The sequence below is a fragment of the Athene cunicularia genome (genome assembly GCF_003259725.1).
Source record: "Athene cunicularia isolate RWA chromosome 1 unlocalized genomic scaffold, athCun1 chr1_part2, whole genome shotgun sequence".
Classification (NCBI taxonomy): Eukaryota; Metazoa; Chordata; class Aves; order Strigiformes; family Strigidae; genus Athene; species Athene cunicularia.
This window is the reverse complement of record NW_020799092.1, coordinates 35857104-35873409: the sequence shown is the minus strand read 5'-3', so window position 1 is coordinate 35873409 and position 16306 is coordinate 35857104.

Genomic DNA, 16306 nt, shown 5'->3' with positions numbered 1-16306 from the left:
AAAGAAATACTTTCTGTCATCTAGTCTAAACTTCTCCTGGTGCAACTTGAGGCCATTCTCTCTTGTGCTGTCACTTGTTACTTGGTTCAAGAGACTCACCCCCAGCTCTCTGCACCCTCCTTTCAGGGAGCTGTAGAGGGCGATGAGGTCTCCCCTCAGCCTCCTCTTCTCCAGACTAAACACCCCCAGTTCCCTCAGCCGCTCCCCGCATGACCTGTGCTCCAGACCCTGCACCAGCTTCGTTGCCCTTCTCTGGACACGCTCGAGTCATTCAATGTCCTTTTTGTAGTGAGGGGCCCAAAACTGAACACAGGAATCGAGGGGCGGCCTCACCAGTGCCGAGTCCAGGGGTCAGATCCCTTCCCTGTCCCTGCTGGCCAAGCTATTGCTGACACAAGCCAGGATGCCATTGGCCTTCTTGGCCACCTGGGCACACTGCTGGCTCCTGTTCAGCCGGCTGTAGAACATGTTTGTATAACTAAGGAGAAGTAGCCCATCTTTACTCTTCCATATTTGGAAAGTCAAATGCTGTTCTGGCATGTGTAGTTGAGGAGGGATGGTGCCAGTAAAATATTTTGAAGGCATCACAAAATTGTGAGACAAGGTTAAAATTAGAATAGTACTGATCTCTTTTTGTGGAATTCATGGCTCATGACAACTATACAGAGCTCTGAACCTGTGACCAGACATATGTTCTATAAAACAGTCTATTAACTATGAGATACTGTATTGTGACACCTGTTTTCATGTTGCTCTGCAGCTGTTAATGTATTTAGGTTTCCTCGGGGAAGGGGAGGTATGTTAGCTGACTCCCGCCTTTGGATTTTGTGAATGAGTAAAACTCGTTTTACACAGACTGAACTCCACTCTAATGATGTCAATAGGAATTTTGCCCTAATTGTTAGTGGATCAGCTTTTCACTCTGGTGCACTTCACACTGGTACATAACACAAGGTACAGTTCCAGCATAAATGTTTCACCTTTCTACTGTTGAAATGATTTTTTCACATTAGATTTCTTCCTAGGTTCATAAAGTGACATCTTAAATCTTCCAACTTTTTTTTTTTCATTCCTAACTTAATCTTTCCATGCATACACATACAATACACGAATAGATAAAGTCTATAGGTCTTTTCCTCCTTTTTCTAAAATACCTGACTTTGACTATTGGTAATGACAATCACATGATTGCATTGTATATACATAAGTGGATTTTCTTCCCTTTTTTCCCCATAGTCCACTGAATATGGTGTTTTAAACCCGTGTTTAGAATATAGTTTTTCAAAAGCCTCAAGCCAGCCTCTGCTTATTAACATACAAATGTCAATGAAATCAACTGTATAACAGAGACAGTGTAATTCTGGTGAAGACTACATGTAATTAGACTCTTTTCCTGAATGAAGTTGATGCATATGAATGATATTGTTATTTTTTTTTAAATTCACTTTCTTTTTTTTAAGGAATTCATATGAGAAAATTCAGACTCTTCTAAAAATCTTAGACATCAAAGACATATACCACTTTATTCTTCTCATGTATTGCCTATTTCTGATCAAGGTTGGAAATTGAAAGAAATTGTCAAAATCTTCCCTTCCAGTAAAGAACTTAAAGTTTACAGGTGATTTATGATCTACTTTTACATATGTAGATGTAGAAAGGAGATTTCTGAGACTATGTATTTTTTTAATCTAGGAAAAAGAGCATCACAAAAATAATCTTTAAAATTAACACTGGAAAAATTTACAGAGGTTAATATTAATGTGCCAAATTTTAAAGAGTTGGAGCGATCACACAACTGGAATAATTTACCAAAGAATGCAATGAACTGTGTTACTTTAAGTCTTGAGAGAAAATAAATATATTTGAAAGAACATGCTCATTTCTCTAGGGAATATAAACTTTATTCATTTTTTCTGCAACTGGAATTCCCTGTCAAATTATACAATAGGTCAAGCCAAATTATCATAAAATAGTTTTATTTCTAAATATGGGGAAGATGCCATAAATAAAATTATTCTACCAATAAACTCCTGCATTCCTTAAGAATTTACATTCCAGTAAATTCTGTATATCTATCTATCTATCTATCTATCTATCTATCTATCTATCTATATCTATATCTATATATATCTACACTACTTATGCACAAAACACAGCATCCTAACACATTCTTTTATCAAATATGCATCATTTTGGACTTTTTATTATGTAGAAAATTCTAGTATTAAAAATTCAAATTCTTCATGGTCTTTGACTCTTTTATTAGAGAAAAAAATCCTGCTGCTCTCTAGGAGAGTGCTTCTTCATGGAAGAAAACTCATGTAATACAGTCAAATATCACTTCTATTGAACTGTCTGAAATTTTATTATTTTGATTATCTATGAATCCTAAACTCCTTTTTCTTTGCTCTGTTGCATGTAGTTTTCAGTTAAAGATTTCTTGGGAAATTTTTAAGAAGCTTTCATTCTGCTCCACTTTTTATGAACATGAAGGGATTAAAAAACAACAACAACAAAAAAATGAAACAATTTAAATATACAACATTTGAAACTGCTTGTCTATGTGAAAGAGAAAACTCCGAGGAAAATTTCATTAGGCATTTCTATCTCCATGTTCACCTCATTGAGAAATTGAGAAGTCAAAAATTAGACAAAAAAGAACTGACCATGCCCTTTTTGTGTATAAAAAGATGTATATACTTTCATGTATAAAAAGATGTATAAACTTTCTTCATTCCTCCAACTACAAATAGAAGCTGATGTAAGAACACAAGACAGTTTAAAGAGTATAGACCCAAGGAAAGAAGGGGGTTGCTTTCATCTTTTAGTAAATGAACATAGCCTTGCTAACAGTGATGAGACAATATTCTTACTAGACAAAATCCAGCTACTCTTGAACTCAATGTCCTATTCATCATTTCTGCATTTCACTTACACATGCAAGCTGTCTTATAAAGAATAATAAATGAGCACTTTGGCCAATATAAATCTGCACAGTTTCAGTGGCATCCATTAAAGAATATGAGGAACGTCATAGGAATTTCAGCACTTGTTATATTCTTTAGTATTGGCAAGAATGTGATGTTTACTTCATGGAGAAATAATATCGATAGAGGTGGAATTTATGAAGGATTTAATTCTAAATCCAAGAAAGATTTCTAACATTAAGATTTTCTCACAAGACTACCAACAGAATCTTAGGAATATCAAATGTCTGATTTTTTTCTGAAATAAAATACTGATTTTATTAAAATTAAATATTTCTGTTGAATCATTTTGTACCTCATTTTTCTTAATATATTTTTGGTATTGGTTTCATAATTTTTGTTTATTTTTCTTCTATAAAGATATTTCCATGCCCTGTATCAGTAATACATTCAGTAATATGATTAGAATCTGGGACAAACTATAAATAAAGTGAAAGCTTTTAACAAATTTTGAATTACTGTAGCTGAATTAGTCATGTAGGAGGTATTAGAGATTGCATAACCTTCCATAGTCAACAGGGACAAACTCCAACTGCACTGTCAAACTTTGTATATGTGGGTTTCATTTTAGGGGTACTTATATAATACTATGATATTTGTTACAATACTTACTGAGTCAAAGAGGAAAAAGCACTCTTGATGAGAATTTAGGGACTATTTATGAGAAATACTGAAATTCACTGAAATTCAGAATTATATCTCAATTCCATAATGATATAGCACCTCTAAAATCTATAAACATATTCAGTGATCCCTCACAGGTTTTTTTCTACTGTGTAAATTTTATATCTTTCTCAAATATCTGTGTATGGAAGCTGCTGCTAAATATGACATTTGAAAAAATGCCCACTTAGAGATCTGTAAACAACCCATAATGGTTTTGTGGAAGGAATAGTGTATTTTAGATTTTTCTTATAAAACTCCAAATTATTAGTGTCTTAATCTTTCAGTTTAGATAACAATAAAGATAATGTCAAACAAAGATAGATAGATAGATAGATAGATAGATAGATAGATAGATAGATAGATAGATAGATAGATGATAGATAGATAGATAGATAGATAGATAGATAGATAGATAGATAGATAGATATGTTTTTGTGTGTGTGTATTTTAAATCTGTGTTGGAAGAATTGTATATTACTTAGAGAACACACACATATTGAAAGGTTTTTTCCCTGTACAGACACTGCAAAGCAAAAGAGAAACATCATTCTATTTTATCCTCAGGGACTGTTATCTATGTAAGGCTGCATAACATAGAGAAATTCCTGAGTAAGCATGGCAAAACATACTGGGTTTAATCTCCAAGACACCTTTAAAGCTATATAAAATGATTACTGGTTTATGAACTTCTTTTAATACTGTATCAATATTGATCTTATGTAATTATGGAGGGTTCCCCAACCTGTTTTCCTGGCGATGGAATGGAACTGCTTCTGAATTATATAAAAATTGTTTAAAAATTGTTTCACTAGGATTGAGTATGCCAGAATGAACTGTGTGTTCAGATATTTTTCAGTTCAGTTTTTCATTTCCTCCAAACCTAGTCACAAAGAAAATCTATTTCTGTAAGTAAAAAGTAAGGGCCAGGGTCAATAAAATTGCTTTCCAACATTGTCACAATAAAAACAAGCAAAAAGATTTGAACGATTACATTTTCATTTAATTAACATTTGGCAGTCTAGCTAACTCTCTGATGGCTAGTACATGGATAATGCCAGATCTCAATCTCCAGAATGAGAAACTGGTTTAGTTGAGGATGATTTTCTATTTATAAGAAAAATGCTCAAGACCATAACATGCAGTTGAAATTGACTCAAATATGCATCTTCTTTTTGGTAATCTGCCCTCTTGTTCTGATCTGTCATCAAAAATTATTATCCTTCTCCTTCTGCTGGACTGTGACATGCTAGAGTAGAATTCCACACAACCTGGAGAGTTGGAGTGCACATCCCAGAAGAATAAGAAAAAAATATCTAGTACTTGTAATGGCAAAAAAACCCAGAGGAACAACATTAAAACTAAAATAGTTTTTTGTTTTGTCATGATTCCTGTTTTCCAGGGCTTTGCTGGAAGAAGCTCAGAAATATCAGCCTGTCAAAGAGAAAAATGAGAGGGAACAGATCTGAAGAAGAAATATTCCTTCCAAATCTGACATTTTGGAAGTATACATTTCAGTTCCCCAGGACCATACAGAGCATTTTATGGGCCTAACTAGTATTAGGTGGCATTCCTCACATCTCCAGCTTCTGAAACCCCTCTGTGTACATAACACACCCCTATGTACATAAACACACAGAGCTCATCAAGAATCTAACAAAAATAGCCATTACATTCTGATGTCGGATAGTGTTTATATCTCCAGCTAAAATAATGGAATGCTTGCTAAATAAGTGTTAATATTATAATAATACAGTTCTATACAAATAAATGAGAATAATTTTGGCCCATTCTTTACTTGCCTTTGACACATATTATCAATTACTATAAGTGATGAAATGTTCCATATTTCTACTAAATTTTCAAGTATGTACTATATACTTACATGTTAAGGCGATTTTTAACTCATGTTACCCAGTCACTGTATTGGTTCTATAATAATAATAAATATCTTCTGTTGGACTAATTCAAGACAATGCAGTCATTTCATTCTTTGGTGTATATGATCAAATTTTTAAACTCACTGAGAGAAATTGTGCCTCCAAAAAGCTGGTGGCATTTCAGTGAATACCATCATTAAATACAAAAACTTATTAAGGACTTTAAGACTGCTAAGTAAAAGCATTCTGTCTAAGAAATAATTAAGGTAAGTTATTTGTGCAACTTAATATACATAGATCCTTTGTGCATACACATTTAAAGATAAACTGTGATTACATAATCTGTTACTTACGATGACTTTTTTTTTTTTTTTTTTTTTTACTATCACGTATGAGATTGGCTAGAAGCTAGGAGCTCATATGGTTAGCTCCACTGAAATTAACAGAAATATAAAGCCAGATTTTTTTATGAGTAGATGAAATGACATAACATCTTTTTAAACTTAGGTTTTGTCTCTTAATTATAACTCTAATTTTCCATGAAAAGGTGAAAATCTCATATGTGAAATAAACAAATGTGGTAAAGCTACCTGAAAGGTTAATAAAAATATCTAGGTCTGCATACTAAATAAGCCCCCAATTACTGAACACAATGAGCAAGTATTACTAAAGCACAAAAAAAGAGGGGGAAAAAAAATTAAAAAAAAAAAAAAAAGGGGACACATGCAGTATTAAAAAAGAACTCAGTGTTTTCTGTAAGTGAAAAATTATTCAAAATCATACGTTTCATGCCATAAATATTTTCTTTCTACCTCCTTCAGATTTTCTAAGAGTGTGAAAAAACCATACCTAACATTGGACTCAACTAAGACACATTTGTGAAAATCAGCTTGCAAATGCTACATAGTTGAAGGAGGAACATGTACTAGGAAAGGACTACACTTTGTAATTCTTTATCATTATGCAGGCAATAGGCAGTTTATTTGGTTAGGGAGCCTATCAGAGGACATTGTCATTTGGCCTGAACAACCCTGCATAAAGCCAAATTACAGACACTTGTCTTCTGTGCTGAAGTGTAAAAGGAAGGTATGAGTCACTATAGTCCATTCTCTGAGTCCCAAGTTTGAGCAGGTGAGACACTGAAGACTCTGTAGGCAGATATCTGTTGGAAAATTGCATTTCAGAAACTGTCGTTCTCACTCTAATCTAAAGATTTATTTATTTTTTTTTAAATCCACATTTATCACTTTTCCATCTCTCTTTCTTTCATTGCAAAACTGCTATAACATCCTCGTATTCCTCCTCTGTCTCATTTTCTGCTATTTGCTTTAAACATATTCTAGAAGTTGCATGCATATTTCCCTGCAATATATTTTACGTGTGATAGAATCAAGGACTTTGAATCAAGAATCAAGGATCTTGAGAAATTAATTCTTAGGAAATTTTTCTGTTTAGGAGCAGAAAGAAGAGCCCTTTCCAGCATACACAAACACCCCAAAAGATGAGGGCAACTGTCAACGGCAATCCTTTATACAGTCTCTAAATCTCAGCCCTCTTTTACATTTATCTGCAGGTTAGGATTAATGAAAAGGAGTTTGAACAGAAGGATTTGCCTGGCATAAATCATCTGGCATTTTTTTTTTGGTCAGTGATGAAAATCCATAAAAGCGTACTGGAACTGACTATGAAGTACTGCCCTACTGCTAAACCTTTAAAGAATACTTTTCAAATACTGATCTTGCACTTCTTTGTGCAATAAATGTGATTTCAAATTAAACTCTCAGAATCTTTAAAATATAAAAGCGTGGATCCATTCTTTTCCTTCCAAAAATATTTAAAGAAAAGTGACAAAAATTGTCACATGCTGTCCTTTTATGTAAGGAAAACATCTGAAGACCTTGTTGCTTTAACTTTTTTTAGTATGAATTATAGTTCACCAATTAAATACTACTCTATAGAGATTGGAACCAAGACACAGGCAATTCACTGTTAAACAGCAATCTTTCAAATCCTAGGCCTTAAAAAATGTGGATTTCTCAACTGACTAGCCCACTTACTCTATTTACATGAATGTTTTATATCACAGACTTGAAGAAGTTCTGCCCAGCTCTAGACATCAAGCTCATAAACAGAAGAACTAATGAACCCTTGTATTCTTTAAATCTATAGTCTTCTATTAATAGTCTTATACCATTAACCACTATCTGGAGTTTTGGTAGAAAAGGTAAATCTCTATGAAATCATTATGTTAGCACTCAGCAGGGACCAAAAAAAGCAAAACAAGTGTTCTGAATTATCAGGAAAGGAATAAAGGATAAAACAAATACATAAAATCATAGTATCATTCTATGGTTTACTCACACCTTAAATATAGCATGCAGTTTTTGTCGCTTTATTTCAAAAAAGCTAAAGTAGCACTTAAAAAGGTCCAGGCAGCATCAATGAAAATGATTAAAACTGTGAAATGGCTTCTGCACAAAGAATGAAGTAGCAGGCTAGGATTCTTCAGGCTGAGAAAGACAAAAGAGCAGAAGTCCCTCCTAACAAATTATTCCGTCATTGTAAAACATGATAAAGAGTAAATCCCAATAGGCATTATAGCTTCAGCTTTTCCCAGGATAACCAGTTTTCAAAGCTTTTTCAAAGCTTTGAAGTATCTTGACTTTGCTACAACTACTTTTCTACACCTCTCTGAAATTTGGGTTAAAATTTACTGAAAGTATAATTGACACGACTCACAGATGGATGGATGCATGGGGGTGTTTAAACCTGAAGTTCTTAACAAACCAGGCCATGCTGTACTGTGGAACCCTACTCCTTTTGCTAACTGTTATAAATGTCCAAACTCATATCTTTACATCTTGGAATTTTACATTTTTCTGTTGGCTGCTATAAATTTTCAGATTACCAGGACAATGAAAATATTCATCATAAAACTTCAACTGCAATCTACTGTTGAAGTGACAAAAATGCTGAAAAAACAATGCCACTCTGGTGAGCCCAGGGAAGGAAGAGGTGGTTAGAATTTGACAAATTCTATATCTGAAACAGTACTGTAAATTATCATGGTTTTCTAATGAGTTAACATTTTTAAATTTTAAACATATATTTATTTTCTTACATTTTTAAAAGTCAGCAATTCATTTTGTGTAAAAAGGATGAGAGAATTAGGTTAACTCCAGAATTATTTCCTACTGGTTAGATTAAGTTAATTCATTTGAGACAGCATGCTTTAGGTACTGATTTGCTTGCTTGGGTAATAAAAAATATGAGCTCAAAGACTTAAAGACATGGCTATGTAAATACAGCTTTCATCTCACCTCAGCAAGAACTACTGTATTCTCAGGCCCTTTTACATAAAGTCTCTTGAGTCCAGTACTGTTCCCTTGAGGCAATGCATCTGGGTCTCTCTGTCTTGGAAACATTTATTCTCTGCAAAACCTGAAGTGTTCTGGTTTTCCTTCCAAAATATTTACATCATTATTTCTTTCACCTTTTTTTTGTTTTCCAAAGTTTTTCACACCCTTTGTATTCCTGATATTTAAACTTCTTAACTCACCATGTGATCTTTATTTTTTCCTTGGTAAGAGATGGCAGTGAACCTACAACTCTGTGTACATCTGTGAGGACTTTGGAGGTGGTGTCGATTTTTTTTTTTTTTCTTATGAATGAATTACATTATCTAGAGCACCTTCAGGTGTCTCCTTTCTCATTGCCTCCAATAGCTATAACCATCTACTATGGTTACTTGACTTTTAGCTGTTGTAAAAATATACTAGAAAAGAATAAAAATGTAAAGTCTGTTCCTCAAGAACTCTAGCATTTTAAAAATATCCAGACTCTAAGGGAAAAAAATATCATAATTTATTTTTTGAAAACATCTATATAGTCCTTCTGATATCAATACACACTATCAGTGAATAAATAACCACAACAGGAATTTTTTCTACATTACATAAAATCTCAAAACTTAAAAATGTATTGTTATTTTTGTACTGTATTTTTAAAATTAAACTTTTCTACTTAAGGTTTAGAAAATAAATTTATCCACAAAGGAAAAAATTCCACACAACCCATCACAAGTGAAATGGAGTTTGGTGTCAAGTACAAAGGTGTCATTGTTGAAAACACTCATGCAAATTCATAATGCATAATAGCACACTGTAGAGTTCAAGAAGTTTCCAAAAATACTTCAAACATGTAAATTCAGGAAAACATAAGCTACAAAAGAAAAAAAATTAAAATTTCTTATTATATGCTGTGTGCACTTTTTCACTTACAAGTCAGTATAGTTCATTGTCATTTGCTAACTGCTCTCTTGTCATTATTTTTTTTTCTGTTCCTTGCAGACATATACAAATAGAGAACTATTTGAATCCTTTTAACCATGTTCAAGAGAGAACTATGATGATCAGCAAGTATACCATGAAGTGGTGGATCAGAAGAAGGTTTTCTGAAGATCTTTTATGTGACTGAAGAAAATGTTTCTAATGAAAATGAAAATTTATGTTGATCTCTAGAAGAAAGGAAGAAAGGGAAGAAGAACAAAAAAACAAACAAACAAACAAAGGTAGATGTCTGGAATATAAAAAAATTAAGATTTTCCAAACAATTTTAATTCTACATGCATTTGTGATTTTATGCATTTGCATCATTTTTTGATTGAAGATCAAGAGATGCTTTTCTCAAGTCTATCTTGCTGATCTGATAAACGTTATTCATCAAGACACATGCAAACACAAAAACTAGAGCTACCATAAATTTTTATCTCTGTTGAAACAGCTTGTGACAAGGTACTTCTTGCTCTCATTGATGTTGACCTATGTGTTCAGTTATTTTATAATTGCTTATATATGATTATAAACAAAGGATTATTTTTTGCTTACAAATTTCATTGATGAGCCTATGATTAAAGAATCACTGACAGTTTGGGGAGATTTTTTTTTTTTTTTTTTGTTAATTTTCCATTCTGAAACTTATACATTAGAAGATTAAAACATTACAAAAGTGACATGTGAAGATTGTTTGAATGTCAAAGCATATATGTCTTCATCATGTTTCTAGTTAAAGCCTATTGCAATGGATTGATTTTCTTATTTATTCATTTATTTATTAAGATGAACTTGACAAAGAGCAGAGAAGAGACAAATAAATGTTAGGAAAGCTTAACCATGCTTAACCTTTTATGTGCCACAGATGATCAAATTTAAGCTAGACATTTAGGCTCTATCTGTAATCATTGGAGAGATATAAGCAATGTCCTAACAATCACAGATATCTCTCTTACTGGAATGTAATTGCCTCAATGCTCTGTATTTGTTGGTCTGTCTCTGTTGTCTACAGAAGGAGCCAACATAATTAGCTTAGACAAGACAGCTAATTTTAAGAAGCGAGACTTAGTAAAACCCATGCAGTATTATTAAGATGTTTAAAACTAATATCAGAGCATTGATTAAAAGCTTATTTCAGGATTAAAAAAAATGAAGAAATGTTTAGAACATACTTAAATTGTTTTTCAAAATATAAGCTTAGGCCTTATTGTCATAATTAGTCTTTGTGCTTATTTTTATTATTTCATTAAGCTACACTGACAATATCATGTATATTTTTTTGACCTCACTGGTTGAAACATTATAGTGATGACAAGATGATAAATTTTGCTCTTTAACCAGGATTTACAAAAAATACACAAACTACAAATCCAAATAATCCTCAGAAGCAAATCAGTTGGCAACACGAACATGAAAGGAGAGGAAGAGATCTTCTGCTGCATTTACTTTAAGTTCATAACTAGTCTTTTAAAATACACCATAGTCTGACAAGATTAAGATTTGAAATAGCATTATATTTTAAATAAAATTAGCTCTAGAGGGAGAACAAAAACTGTAATTCTTCCTATCTAGGGTTAAATCATTAGTCAACTAGCTCCCTCCTAGGGGCTTTCTAGAAACACATATATACATAAAAACATACATAGGATTTACTCATCTTTCAAAACTTTTAAGTTGAAATGCCTCTTCAGTGTGAAACATAATATGTTAAAATCAGGTTGCACAGTCTTAGGGTTTTTCGGTGTGGTTTGTTTTGTTTTGTTTTGTTTTGCTTTGGTTTGTTTTTATTTTTCCCTTTTAAACACACATTAAAGTAAAACTGACCTTACTATTAAAATAGTGGTTAGGACAAAACATGATATTTATTTTATTACGAAGAATAAATAGAATTTAATAGGGAAAAAAAAAATCGTTTAACTTTCTATGCTCTCTGGATTAGCACCCATGAAATAAAGCAAAGATGGAAGAATAAATAACTGAGAACAAACTATGCATTCCCTCTTTGGAGGTTTCCACTATTTGCTAGGGTGAGTAATAACTTTTAAGGGCTAATAAATTGAAAAGGAACATTTATTCCTTGGTGACTAATGGGAACAAGTATTGGCTGGGGCATTAAATGAAAGGCCTTACAAGATACTTTGATTTATCATTCATTGAAGAAACATACTTCTTTGTCATTCTTCTGACACAAACTGCTGAGAAGTGATTTAAAATAGCTTGAGTTAGAATTTTCAAAATACAATTCATCCTGCATTTAAGAAATAATGAAATGGTTCCTTTAATAAACTTAGATCTGGTTACTTACCTATTGGGGCTCTGTGAGCCCATTCAGACAAAGAATAACCAACAAAACTGATTCTCTCCCCCGGTTTTCAAATCCAAATGAATACAATTTTCTCCACTGCAGACTAGTTTCTGAGATAAATATAAATAATCTGCACTTCAATGTACGCTGGAAATCAGTAAAACTACCAGTAAGACACTCGACACACTGCACATCACTCAGCTGAGCATATATTTTCCTCATTCTTTAAGTAACAGATTCACCAGCAAAGAATGCAAGTCACAGTAGGCAAGAAAAACAAGAAAAACATTTGAATTATTGTTATTTTTATGGCCCGCCTGTTTATGCAAACTTTACCCACCTGGGATATGGCTGTCTGTGCTCCAGGCCAGCTTTCACAGAATCACAGAATCATTTAGGTTGGGAAAAGCGTTAAAGATCATCCAGTCCAACCATTTACCTAACATTGACAGTTCCGAACTACACCATATCTCTCAGTGATATGCCGACCCAATTCTTAAAACCCTTGAGGGATGGGGACTCCACCCCCTCCCTGGGCAGCCCATTCCAACACCTAACAACCCCTTCTGTAAATAAATGCTTCCTAATACTCAGTCTAAACCTTCCCTGGTGTAATTTGAGGCCATTTCCTCTTGTCCTATCGCTTGTTACTTGGTTTAAGAGACTCATCCCCGGCTCTCTGCAACCTCCTTTCAGGGAGCTGTAGAGGGCGATGAGGTCTCCCCTCAGCCTCCTCTTCTCCAGACTAAACACCCCCAGTTCCCTCAGCCGCTCCCCGTACGACCTGTGCTCCAGACCCTGCACCAGCTCCGTTGCCCTTCTCTGGACACGCTCGAGTCATTCAATGTCCTTTTTGTAGTGAGGGGCCCAAAACTGAACACAGGAATCGAGGGGCGGCCTCACCAGTGCCGAGTCCAGGGGTCAGATCCCTTCCCTGTCCCTGCTGGCCACGCTATTGCTGACACAAGCCAGGATGCCATTGGCCTTCTTGGCTACCTGGGCACACTGCTGGCTCCTGTTCAGCCGGCTGTCAATCAACCCCCCCAGGTCCCTCTCTGACTGGCAGCTCTCCAGCCACTCCTCCCCAAGCCTGTAGCGCTGCTGGGGGTTGTTGTGGCCCAAGGGCAGCCCCCGGCATTTGGCCTTATGGAAACTCCTCCAGTTGGCCTCAGCCCATGGCTCCAGCCTGTCCAGGTCTCTCTGCAGAGCCTCCCTACCCTCGAGCAGATCAACACTCCCACCCAACTTGGGGTCATCTGCAAACTGACTGAGGGTGCACTCGATCCCCTCGTCTAGATCATCAATAAAGATGTTAAACAGGAGTGGCCCCAAAACCGAGCCCTGGGGGACACCACTCGTGACCGGCCGCCAACTGGATTTTACTCCGTTTACTGCAACTCTTTGGGCCCGGCCATCCAGACAGTTTTTTACCCAGCAAAGCGTGTGCCCACTCAAGCCTCGACCAGTCAGTTTTGCCAGGAGAATGCTGTGGAAAACCATGTCAAAGATCTTACTAAAGTCAAGGTAAACAATATCCACAGCCTTTCCCTCATCCAATAAGCAGGTCGCCCTGTTGTAGAAGGAGATCAGGTTTGTCAGGCAGGACCTGCCTTTCATAAACCCATGCTGACTGGGCCTGAGCATCTGGTTGTCCCACATGTGTTGTGTGATGGTACTCAGGATGAGCTGCTCCATCAGCTTCCCAGGCACCAACGTCAAACTGACAGGCCTGTAATTTCCCGGATCATCCTTCTGACCCTTCTTATATATGGGTGTCACATTGGCCAATTTCCAATCTTTCAAGTCCTCCCCGGTCAGCCAGGACTGCTGGTAAATGATGGAAAGCTGCTTGGCAAGCACCCCAGCCAGCTCCTTCAACACCCTCATGTGTATCCCATCAGGTCCCATAGACTTGTGTGTGTCTGTGTGATGCAGCAGGTCACTGACTGTCTCCTCCTGGATTGCAGGGGGGTCGTTCTCTCGGTCTCTGTATTCTGGCTGAGGAGGCTGGATTCTCTCAGCAAACTGGTCTTGATATTAAAGATTGAGGGAAAGAAGTCATTGAGGACCTCAGCCTTCTCCTCATCACTTGTTTCCGCCTGCTTCTAGCAGGGGATGGAGGCTCTCACTGGTCTTTCTTTTGCTGCTCACGTATTTATAGAAACCTTTCTTGTTAATCTTGATTGCTGAAGCCAGATTAATTTCTAGCTGGGCTTTAGACCTCCTGATTTCTGCCCTGCATAGCCTCACAGCATCTTTGTTATCACTGTGAGTGGCTAGCCCATTCTTCCAAAGGCTGTAAACTTTCCTTTTCTCCCTGGGTTGGAGCCAAATTTCCGTGTTTATCCAGGTAGTCTTCTCTGTCGCCGGCTTCTCTGAGAGCACCTGGGGACAGCCTGCTCCTCAGCCATTAAGACTTCCTTCTTAAGCAGTGCCCAGCCTTCCTTGACCCCTTTACTCTTCAGGATCATCTTCCAAAAGATCCTTTCAAGCAGGTGCCTAAACATGACAAAGTCAGCCCTTTGGAAGTCCAGGATGTCAGTTCTCCTGCCCCTTCTCCTGGCCTCTCTAATAATAGAGAACTCTTATTTCATGATCTCTGTGCCCTAGTCAGCCTCCAACTGCCACATCACCCTTCTCTGTTCACAAAGAGGAAAAGTCCTTCTTTGTTCACAAAGAAGTCCTTCTCTGTTCACAAAGAGGAGATACAGCAGGGTACCTTCCCTCGTCGGTTCACTCAACAGCTGTGTCAGGATGTTATCTGCCACACATTCCAGGAATCTCTGGGACTCATCCTGCTCTGCTGTGTTGTATTTCCAGCAGATGTCTGGGAAGTTAAAGTCTCCCACAAGAACAAGGGTAAGTGATTGTGAGATTTGTCCTAAGTGCCTATAGAATTTTCCATCCACCTCTCTGTCCTGGTTGAGTGGCCTATAGTAGACTCCTACTACAACATCTGCCCAGATGTGTATAAGAGACAGGTCCCTGCTCAGGGAGTCAGGAAAATCCTCTCCCAGCCTCCCTCACCCTCCATGGTGCCTCTTCACAATAGATTCAGGGCCCTGGAACTTTTGAAGAAGAGAAGGAAGAAGAAAATGAGTCCAAGAAGGAGGAAGAACAAGGTCCACCAAGGCCGGGTTGTTCTTAGACCAGGTATTAAAACCAGTTCTAAAAAGAACCCCAGAAGAGTCATTGTAGTGAGTGACTCCATTCTAAGAGGTGTCGAAGGCCCAATATGCAGAGTGGACACACTTCATAAGGAAATCTGCTGCCTTCCTGGAGCCCGAGTAAAGGACATCATGGCAAAACTCCCCACTCCAGTGAGACCCAAGGACTTCTACCTTCTCTTGTTTTTTCAAGTAGGTAGTGATGATATTACCAGGAGAAGCCTAAAATCAATGAAGAGAGATTTCAGGGCCTTGTGGAAAGTGATCAAGGAGCCGGGGGCACAAATTGTGTTCTCCTTCATACTTCAGTTGTGGGAATGGATGAAGAAGAATACAGGAGAACTCAACAGATGAACTTGTGGCTCCAAGATTGAAATTACTGTCAGGGTTTTGGATTTTTCAATCATGGGTTAGTGTAAGGGACGCCAGAATTTTGACAGTAGATTGGATGCACCTGTCCCAGAAAGGAAAAAGGATCGTGGGGCAGGAGTTAGCTGGGCTCATTGAGAGAGATTTAAAATAGATTTGAAAGGGGAAGGGGGTAAAACACCAGCCCACCAGCATGGGTAACAAACAGGAAGAGCTTGAAGTCATGATGAAACAGGAAAATTATGATCTAGTGGCTGTTACAGAAACATGGTGAGATGTCTCCCATGACTGGAGTACACCAGTTGATGGCTAGAAACACTTTAGAAGGGATAGACAAGAAAGGAAAGGTGGTGGGGTAGACCTGTATGTCAGGGACTGTTATGATTGCTTCGAGCACAGGTGTAGTGAAGACAAGGTGGAGTGTCTGCACTAGAATCAGGGGGAAGGTCAACAGGGCAGATGTTGTAGTAGGAGTCTACTATAGGCCACTCAACCAGGACAGAGAGGTGGATGGAAAATTCTATAGGCACTTAGGACAAATCTCACAATCACTTACCCTTGTTCTTGTGGGAGACTTTAACTTCCCAGACATCTGCTGGAAATA